The sequence below is a fragment of the Camelina sativa genome, chromosome 7 (assembly GCF_030686135.1).
Source record: "Camelina sativa cultivar CO46 ecotype springtype chromosome 7, ASM3068613v1".
Classification (NCBI taxonomy): Eukaryota; Viridiplantae; Streptophyta; class Magnoliopsida; order Brassicales; family Brassicaceae; genus Camelina; species Camelina sativa.
In genome coordinates this window covers 5,311,102-5,322,008 of record NC_141886.1, presented here as the reverse complement: position 1 = coordinate 5,322,008, position 10,907 = coordinate 5,311,102, and the positions used below count along the sequence as shown (strand labels likewise).

Here is a 10,907-nt window from a genome sequence, read left to right as displayed (position 1 = left end):
TTCTATATAATATATATACGTAATTAGAAAATATATTAAGTATAAAAAATAAGTCAAAAAGGTCTTAGACATTAATTCATAAATAAAATTTTCCAAAAAAAAAAAAAAATTAGTTGTAGAAGTTTTCTAGACTAAAGAAAATGAAAGAAGACATTTATAAATTAAAATATTTCGGATATATTCTTTAATGATTTAGGTTAAAAGCTCAGACTGAGGGATGAACACAGTGACGGCTGAAAAGATGAGAGAACCATCGTTGAAGAAAGAAGAAAGAAAGACGAGGAAATCATCTCCGACGTCGTTTTCTTTGTTACCGTAGGACGTTGCGCTCAACTGTCTCGCTCGTCTCTCGAGAACCCAATATCCAATATTGTCTCTCGTCTCCAAAAGTTTTAGATCACTGGTGGCTTCGCCTGACCTCTATGCCGCACGATCGGAAACACCGTGGAGTGCCTTTGTGTCTGTTTAAAAATGAAAGACAACCGTAGCCCTAGATGGTACATACTTTCATCAGAACACAAGTTGATACCAGCCCCTCCGTTTCCTTACGGCCAATATCCCAGTTTCTCAGCTGTTGTCTCAATTGGTTGCCATATTTACATAATCGGCGGAACCGTCTCACAGGGAAAGAGAAGCAGGAGAGTGTATCTTCTCGATTGTAACTCCCACCAATGGCGTCGACTCCCCAAAACGTGTGTAGGTCGAAAAGGAGCGCGCGCTGATGTCGTTGACGGTAAGATCTATGTACGCGGAGGCTGCAGCAAGAAGTACCACTTCACCGAGGTACGGAGAGAAATTTACGACCCAATGAATCAAACTTGGGAGCTAGGTTTCCGCTCGCTGAAACGAGTAGGGTTCATGTCGTCTGATTTAAGATTGGTTCGAGCTAAAATGGATTGTGCCAGAAGTCTGTATAACCGTGCCCTTGAGCTTGGCCGTTACAGTAATTTTTGCGTGTTAGCGATAGGGAAAAACGAATGGTGCAAAACAATGATAGATAATGGCTATGGGACACTACTTTTCTCTGAGTTAAACTCTTCGCCGTGGACTAGCGTTTCGGGACTCGAAGAAATGTCCTCTCATCGTCTGATCTCGGTGGCAAACTCTAGCAGAGGAGGAGGGAGAGTAACAGTTTGGTGGAAGAAGAGGGTGGGCTTTTGCCTTAAAACCGAGATTTGGTGTGCAGAGAGTTTGTGTGAGAGACGAACAGACGGAATGGTTTGGGGAGTCGTAGAATGGTCTCAGAGTGTGTTTACTTTCCAGGGACATGAACCGGATCCCTTGGCCACAATGCTATAGTAACACTATGATAGCTGAAATTTATTTATTTTGTTTTCAGTTTTGATTTTTTTTTTTTATTAATGGTGATAGACATTGCAAATCACATACTACATTTTCTCTTTCAATTTTTAAATAATATCATTTTTTCTTAAGCATAATAAAATGGCTGCCTACCTAATAAGATAGATATATATTGATAAGACTAAAGAACAATAAAGTAGAATCCAAGTATATGTTTTTTTTCATTTTGTATTCATGAGTATTTACATATTTATAGCTTAAACTTAAATAAAGAAAATCTCATTACAGTATACTTACTACCCATGATGCATAGACAATATATGTTTGACAGTTTGACACGTAACATATATATAAAAATCCAATCGATTAACAATGCAAGTAGCAATCCATAAATCATAAGTTATGTTATGATTTATATTTAAGCACGTCTAACTTTGTACAATATAACTAGATTAATATCCGTGCTACAGCATAGATTGAAATTCGTTTTATTTATATTGTAACTTTTATATAAAATAAAATGTATGTAATTGTTTTTAAAAGTTTTTTTAGATAAAATATTATGCAATAAAATGATATGCTAAATATGATGGCTTGAAAAAAAACACATATTTTGTAAGTTTATATTGTTAATGATTCTAGATAAGTACCCGTGCTATAACACTGGTTAAATTTTATTTTATACAAAATTTTGTATATCTTACATTTTAAAATAAAATTTTAATATGTTGTATTAGTTTATGTATGTGAAGTTATTTCAACAATGTATCTTCTACATCATAACTTGAATGTCATTCTAAGACATAATTTTGTAAATTTGGTTTTTAAAAAGCGAGTTATTATATTATGAGTAATTTAATATATTGTTATACTTTTTGTTTTAATATACTTGGTTTCTTAAAATTCTTTCATATTATAGTGATATATTATTGACATTGCTATAACAAATCAATTTAGAGTGTTTATAGTTTCTAACTTTTATATCAAGTTTTAATATTTAAAAGATATTTCAAAAGAAATTATTTAAAGTTTATTATATTATATAAAATAAGAAAATTCAACAAAAAAAAATATGAAATTGAATTTAAATATTCAAATTTTGACCCGTTACTCAGTAAATTTTTAATTTAATAGATATTATTTTAAAGAATAATATTACTAAAGTTTGAATATTTTATAGATTGAACAGTTTTATATTTGTTTTTAAAAATTCAACTTATGGTATATCCGGAAATAAAAATATTTTTTAATTATAATAAATAATATGATAATTTATTTGTTTCACAAAATAGACTCATATATAAAAATGAGAGGTGAAGTATAATGATAATTAACTAATTAATATGTTAAGTTAGATATCAAAAGATTTTAATATGGATGAATAATTTAATAAAAAAAATTAATATGGTAAGTTAGATGATATCAAATGGTTCTTTAGAAAATTCACTTTAAGATTTTTGAAAATTAATTAAAGTTGCACACACTATTTAATTTGTAACCAATTAATCTATCAATTAATCTATATTCTATTTGTAACCAACTTATTAAAATTATATAGTCTACAAAACAATGTTGTGTACTTCCGTTTTATTATAAAAGAGATTTTAAGCTATAAATATATGAGTACAATAAATGATCCGTACAAAAAGTTTGATTTTATATTCTTTTCTCTAGTTGCCTAAGGTAAAATATATACTTAGACATTATTCTGTTGTGTATTGGCTTTATATATAGACAGATAAGTAAACATAAGTCATGCAAAATGAAGCAGTTTCTTGGATTCAACTTTATTATTCAAACAAAGACCAAATCTGGTGGTCCATTTACGGTTTCTACATGCATACATGTTTCGTGGTTCTACCATTTACATTCACATGATTGTTCTCTATATAAGTCATCTTAACCTCTTTCTTGTTCATATACTAAAGCAGAGTAATAAACCGACAGAAAAAAAAAAACCAAGAAAATGGAAGCTAGAGTAATTTCTTGCACTACTTCTGGAGACGACAAGGTCGTGAAGATTGCTGTTCCGAATCATCATGCCATCGCCAAATACAAAGCGGGAGAAAACGAAACGACCATTGTTGAAATGGTCGGCTTGACATGGCAAGTATCAGCGTTTTATGTTATCCTACTGACAACTTTATGAAATCTCTTTCCTCGGTCAAGAGTCTCTACATGCTTTTGAGCATTGAAACGGTAGGCAGTGCTTTTTCAACCTCACTTTTATTGAATTTAAGACCACATTTCCAACGTTGACTTATTTGTTGGTATATATGTTCATTGCAGGTTGTGTGTTGTCACGCTATTAACTTCTCCCAACTTATAGAGTGCACAATATTTTCATTACAGTTTGACTGGTTGCAACCATTTATGTGTTTTCTTCAAAATTCTCCTCAACTAAAAGTTCTTCTCATCGACCAGGTTCATGTATATTATATATAGTTGTGGTTGACTAATTAACAAATTCAAATTGAAGTAAATTTGTTAGTTACATATATATCTTGTTGTTGCTTCACACAGTTAGATGGAGATTTTCCACTCTCGTTCATCCCACCGAGTTCTGTACCAGGATGTTTGTCAACCCATCTCGAGATGTTTGAGTGGAAAGGATATAGAGGACGAAACGGAGAGAAAGAAGTTGTAAAGTACATACTTGCCAACTCCAAGTATTTAAAAAGAGCTGCAATCACCATTAAACCATGCAGTCTTGAAAATAAAAAGAAGATGATCAAAGAGTTGAAATCTGTGTCAAGGGTTTCACCATTATCTCGGCTTCTCTTTTCTCCACTCAAGTGGATTCCGCGGTATAGTACTTATTGAAGATGAATTGAGTGACTGACTGATCTAATATCAGGAGGGATCATGTATGCTTTTCGACTTCAACCTAATATTTTATAGGCTTTCTACTTATTTGACTCCCAAAATCATGAAATGCTTGTTTGATAATAGAAACATGTTTTCTTATAATGTGGTGAAACATCGAAGTGAATGTAGATGGCTCTTATGAAGATACTGTCATATATATATAGCTCACTCCCACTACTTGCGTGGTCCTCGCTTCTATCAGCACAAGTTTACGCAGAATTGATATACATTTAAGATATACAGAACTCTGAACAAGCGGTGCTAGAAAAAAAAAAAAAAAAAAGAGAAAAACAAAAATATAAGAACAATCATATCAGAGGAAAGAATAATAAGCACAAGAGCATAGGAAAGAAACAGATCATGTAGAAGCACTCATATGCAAGCCTCGAACAAATTTTTTTTTGTAAGAATGTGGCCAAGTCAGAGTCTCAGAAGTTTCTTTGTAGATGTCCAGACATTTCCTATATATTTTATAATATTATTAAAGTCTAATAAACTCTGTGACAATGATTTGCTAGGCGTATGAAAGTCTCTCAAACTGCACGGACTAGTTAGATTTATCAAGTCTGCTTCAACCATCATCGACTTGTTAGGAACGAGCTGCTTAAATTAAGCACCGTTTAAGATATAATCTGCAAAAGAAAAGGAATTTGTATGGACCAACACCTTAGATATGCAGCTAAGGTGTGGGAACAAATGAACATAATAATTCAAGAAAAGACATAGGAAGATGCTATGATTTTAACACAATAACCAAGAAAAGAACAATGACCACAGATACACATGCAGGCAGTGCATCTTCAAAACAAGTATAGATGAATATAGTGCGTAACAGAGTATGCCACACTTATCATAACAAAAGCTCTACATGTAAGTGGCGCAGTATTAACGGAGAATTAATAGAGTCAAGTTTTCGAGAAAACTCCTGTTTTATAATTTCGAAGGTGCTAAATAATGAAAGCTGAAACAGAACCTATAAAAATAGGGATCCAAATCGACGTAGAAGGAAACAAAAACTAATGGATATACTTCGGTTACTACTTCAAATGTTTATCTATGAGACTATGACGAGTCTATCGCCCCATTATGCATATTGCCCACACAAATGCAATAGCCTTTGATGTATCCCACCAAAAATTTTCCTTAGCTTGAGCTTCCAAGGTGAGTGCTTTTTGATGTGCTTCATAAATAGTGAGAGGGTTAAACAAGCTAAGAGTGTGTCGCATCTTCTGTTTCCGCAAGCCGCCAATGAAACTTGCCACCACTTGTTGGTCTGAATCCTGCACATTAAGATGCCTCAAAAGCGAAAAAAACTCAGTGGAATATTCTTCTACTGATCTCCATCCTTGTCGCAAGTCATGCAAACGTTGGAACATCACTTGATCAGAGATGACTGGTAAGAACATCTTACGCATCCTCTTCTTCAAACTTCCCCACGACAAGATTTTAGGTTTACCCGAACGTGCGCGCGACGTTTGTAGTTCCTTCCACCAAGCTGCCGCTTTGCCGCGAAATAGCCTTGTAATGATAGGAACACATCGGTCCAAAGGTACGCCTTTGGACTTAAGAGTCTCTTCGACCGAGAAGATCCAGTCAACAAGTTCTTTACCTGATTGTCGCCCATGAAACTCCGGCAGTCCAAGATTTAATCCCTGCTCCCACTGCAAATCGTCCTGCTGGTCAACGATAGCGAACGGATTGTCTCCAATATCAGATTCTTCTTGTGGCTGGACATTGACGTGCGCAGGAAGATTATGTTCATGCTCACGTTGCAGGGCGAGAGCTTCCACCGCCTTTGCCAACTGCAGGATCTGTTCTTGTAGACGCGTGATTTCAGTGTCTGTCGTCCCAGGTCTGGCCATGGCGTAGTGTTCCAAAGATGCTGAATATCCAAACTTTTTTACTTATAGGGTTCCAAATGTAGGGTTTTAGTCGACCTAATTAGACTTTGGAAACAAGTTTAGTTGCCACTAAATTATACTAAAGAACTTGGTAAAATTATAAGTTCATAAAAATATTTTAGTTGCCACGATTTTTTTTAGTGAATATACCAATTTTCCTAAATTGCAGTACATATATTTCGTTTCCTTGAAAAAACTCTGTTTTCTGTATTTTTTTGGTAAAACAGGACGTTTATTTTTTATTTATAAAAATCGAGTTTCTATTTTTATCTAGAAGCTATTAATATTTGTAGTCTCTCATTAAATACAAAATTTGATCAAATGAAGTTTTCATTTTTACATAAAATGTTATACGATACGCAGGACTTCTAATAATGTTTTACGTTTATGTGTTTTAAATTCATAAGGCCTAAAGATAATTATTATATTATAATATTGGATTTGAGAATTTTATTTGGATGATATACTAAATTTTGAATATTTTCATTACTTTTTATATAGATATATATATTAATAACTATGTATAAAATATATATATTTTGATCACGGCAAAAAAAGATCTGGGGACCTCGACCAAGCCTTTGATAAGAAAGGATCGGTAACAATATTTTGATTTTGTTAGGATCTAAACTTTTTTTTTTTTTTTTGGTTTATGGTTTCGGACTTGGGACGAATAATAAAACTTACATCATTTTAAGTTTATCTTTTTAATCACAAAAATATAGATTACTAGGTTTTACCCCGTAGTACACCACATGTCTATTATTTTGTTGATATATATACTGTTAACAGTTGTAGGTAGAGTTTTGTAGAAACTCTTGATTCGCAAGTTGAGAATATACATTTTACGATTTGTTAGTTATGATTTAGGAATGAATGATCTGGCATGTTCTTATTACGATTCTCAATTGATATCTATTTAACATTTTTGAAGTACATTTTTGTGTCATACTCTCTTATCTTTGTATCCAAACAAGTCTCAACTAAGGAGCTGTTATTGGAGAAGTTATTTCTAAATCCATATGGAATTGTAAATTCTAAAAATCAAAACACATGGATTTTGAAATAACATGTTTTATCCTTGGATTTGAATCCTTCTTTTTTACACTTTCAAATCCATTCAAATCCACTTAAAACATAATGTAGATTTTGAAATCCAAAAACAAATCATTAAATGAATAACATGGGATTTTAACAAGTATTAGTAAATCATAGAACCAATAACACATAATTTTGATAAGTATTTTAAAATCAATGATTGAATAACACATGATTTTTGTTTGGATTTCCAAATCCATTAAAATCATAGAACCAATAACCCCCTCTAAATTCTGTACAATTCTTACAACCAAACACAATCATTTCCTTATTTGATAATATTAATTTCCTAAAATATATCTACCTAATTTAAATAAATATGTTAGATTAAAATATAATTCTCATTTCATTTTTATTTAATCTTATATTTAATTATTTTAATTACTATTCAATACATAAAGTTAATAAAATTTTAGATTTTTTTCAGCATATAATGTGATTTGAATTTTTATAAACGGATATACATTAAAAATTGCCTTAGGATATTTGTAATCAAACAAGTATATCCACATATAGAGCTCAGAATACATTTTTGGAGTACAATTGGGTGTCATCACTTTTTGCCAACTTCGAGTCGGGTTTTTAACTAAAATTATAACCGATTCAATTATCCGGATCCTCCTTAAGATTGCCGAATATTTTGGGCCGGTTTTTTAATCCATAGCATACTTATTTACATCCTATTAATGTCAATTAATGTCCATTGTATCTTAGAAAATATTTAATTTGCATGCCAAATTTTTAGGACCGAGTTTGACAAAAAGAATTGATAACCCAATCTATGTAATTACATCCTCTTAATCACATCCCTATAATATAGCAACTAATTCAAGATTAATACATCTTAAGAAATATCTAATTTGCGTTTAATAAACGATTACATATTTGATAACATCTTATTAGCTTTAAATGTACACTATTAATCCAATAATATCAATTGAGAATCAAAATAAGAATATGCCAGATCATTCATTCCTAAATCATAACTAACAAATCGTAAAAAGTATATTCTTAACTTGCGAATCAAGAGTTTCTACAAAACTCTACCTACAATTGTTAACAGTATATATATCAACAAAATAATAGACTCATGGTGTACCACGGGGTAAAACCTAGTTATTGGATTAGTAGTGTACATTTAAAGCTAATAAGATCTTACCAAATATGTAATCGTTTATTGAACGCAAATTAGATATTTCCTAAGATGTATTCATCTTGAATTAGTTGCTATATTATAGGGATGTGATTAAGAGGATGTGATTACATAAATTGGGTTATCAATTCTTTTTGTCAAACTCGGTCCTAAAAATGCGGCATGCAAATTAGATATTTCCTAAGATACAATGGGCATTAATTGGCATTAATTGGATGTAAATAAGTATGCTATGGATTAAAAACTGGCCCAAAATATTTGGCAATCTTAAGGAGGATCCGGATAATTGAATCGGTTATAATTTTAGTTAAAAACCCGACCCGAAGTTGGCAAAAAGTGATGGCACCCTATTGTACTCCAAAAATGTATTCCGAGCTCTATATGTGGATATACTTGTTTGATTACAAATATTATGACAAATTTTAATATACATCCGTTTATAAAAATTCAAATCACATTATATGCTAAAAAATCTAAAATTTTATTAACTTTATGTATTGAATAGTAATTAAAATAATTAAATATAAGATTAAATAAAAATAAAAGGAGAATTATATTTTAATCTAACATATTTATTTAAATTAGATAGATATATTTTAGGAAATTAATATTATCAAATAAGGAAATGATTGTGTTTGGTTGTAAGGATTGTAGAGAATTTAGTTGAGACTTGTTTGGATACAAAGATAAGAGAGGATGACACAAAAATATACTTTAAAAATGTTAAGATAGATATCTGTTTAAGCTTTTCATCTATGTTGCATGGAAACTCTTTTCGAGGTGCGTTTCCCGTTTCCGAAACGTTTCGAAAACAGAAACTCGTGGAAACTCGGAAACAAGGCACAAAAACACGATTCTTAGAAATTTCTGTTTGGAAACACGATGGAAACTCCATTTCCGTTTTGGAACCACGACGGAAACTTCTTTTTTAATTTGAAACTTAACAAATAAATATTTTTAAAATATAAAACTTCATTATAGATATAAATATATAATATTATTAGTGTTTTAATTCAACTATTTAATATTTATATTTGAAGTTTTATTTATTGAAGCTTTTTGATATGGTTTTTATGTTTGGTGTTTATTTTATATATATAGATATAAATATATAAATCTATATATATGTATATGTATATGTATATACGTTTCCAAAACGTTTCCATTTCCTAATTTTTGAAAAAAACCGTTTTCCGTTTCCGAAACGTTTCGTTTCCGCATATCCGTTTCCGTTTTCGTGCAGACTAGATTTTCATTAATAACTGTCAAGTTATGATCAAATAAAGCTTTTTTTTTAACTAGGGCTATTAGGAGTTCTCAATTATATTCTAGTAGATTAGACAAAAAAAAGGAAAATCAAACGAAAACACTGTGCAAATTAGTCAAATATATTGTGCTGTATCTCTTTTCATATGGAGAAGGGAAATTACAAAGGACCTTAACAACATCATCACTAGGAATTATCAAAATATTATATTTTTTGGTTAAGAAAAACATATTAAAAGTGTCAAATTCCTAAAGGGAAAAGGATAAGGATTGTTTTAAACGAGAGCTCGGGTCTATATAAACAACATAGTGCTCTCTTAACTTCTCACCAACACAAAACTCAAAACTTCATAAAAAGTTGTTTTCTTTCATTGCTGCTTAATTCTCTTGTTTCAAACAACAATCCGTCATGGCTTTTATCCAAAGTAACGTCTTCTTTACTTATTTGCTGATTCTTGCCGCACTTTGTGGAGTTTCCATTGGAGGAACGGTTCACAAAGTCGGTGACTCCACGGGGTGGACGATTATGAGCGTCAATTACGATGCATGGGCATCTTTTCGAACTTTTCAAGTTGGAGACTCTTTGGTGTTCAACTACAACAAAGAGTTCCACGATGTCACTGAAGTCACTCACAATGATTTCAAGCTGTGCGAATCTACTAAACCGATAACGAGATACCAGACCGGCTCCGATACCATCATTCTATCCAAACCGGGACTCCAACACTTCATATGCGGATCTCCTAGTCACTGCGACTTGGGACAGAAGCTTCAAATCCATGTCTTACCGGCCTCGTTAGGACCCGTCGCTGTTCCGGTTCCTGGACCGGTCCGATCACCAAGCTCTTCTTCGTCACCTTCACCGTTGGCTGATTCACCGGTTAACAGTGCTCCACATCAGTATCAGATGGGACCGTCACCAGCTCCACTTAGCGCAGCTTCAAAGTCTAGTGTTTGGATTGGACTCTGCGTCCTTCCTGTACTTTCTCTTTTCATATAGGTTGATAGATTCACAGCCGTTTGTCGTTTGGTTCTACTGCTTACTTTTATCAGTTCGGTACGTACATTTGAGATTATATATGACTTTAAGTTTTTTTTTTTGTTCCTTGAGTGGTTTTGTTTACTTCAACATAAAAAGTGATACAATTCCCTTTTAACTTCCTTATGCTTACATAAATTACTATTTTTTGGTAAACAGTTTTTATATTGCAGTTGCAAACTCGGCAAACAATTATATATCATGTTTTATAAAGAAAACAAAGTATTTATGAATGATGAAAAAAATGGGAAATCCCCTATATAATAAAACGGAAGTATAC

General features: G+C 32.0%; 2 pseudogenes; both read left to right on the top strand.

Moving 5' to 3' along the window:
- The first annotated feature begins 217 nt into the window (after positions 1 to 217).
- LOC104704333 (putative F-box/kelch-repeat protein At2g44030 pseudogene) lies at positions 218 to 1,299 on the top strand (annotated as a pseudogene).
- Positions 1,300 to 9,903: 8,604 nt separating this feature from the next.
- LOC104704332 (mavicyanin pseudogene) lies at positions 9,904 to 10,588 on the top strand (annotated as a pseudogene).
- Positions 10,589 to 10,907: the final 319 nt, after the last annotated feature.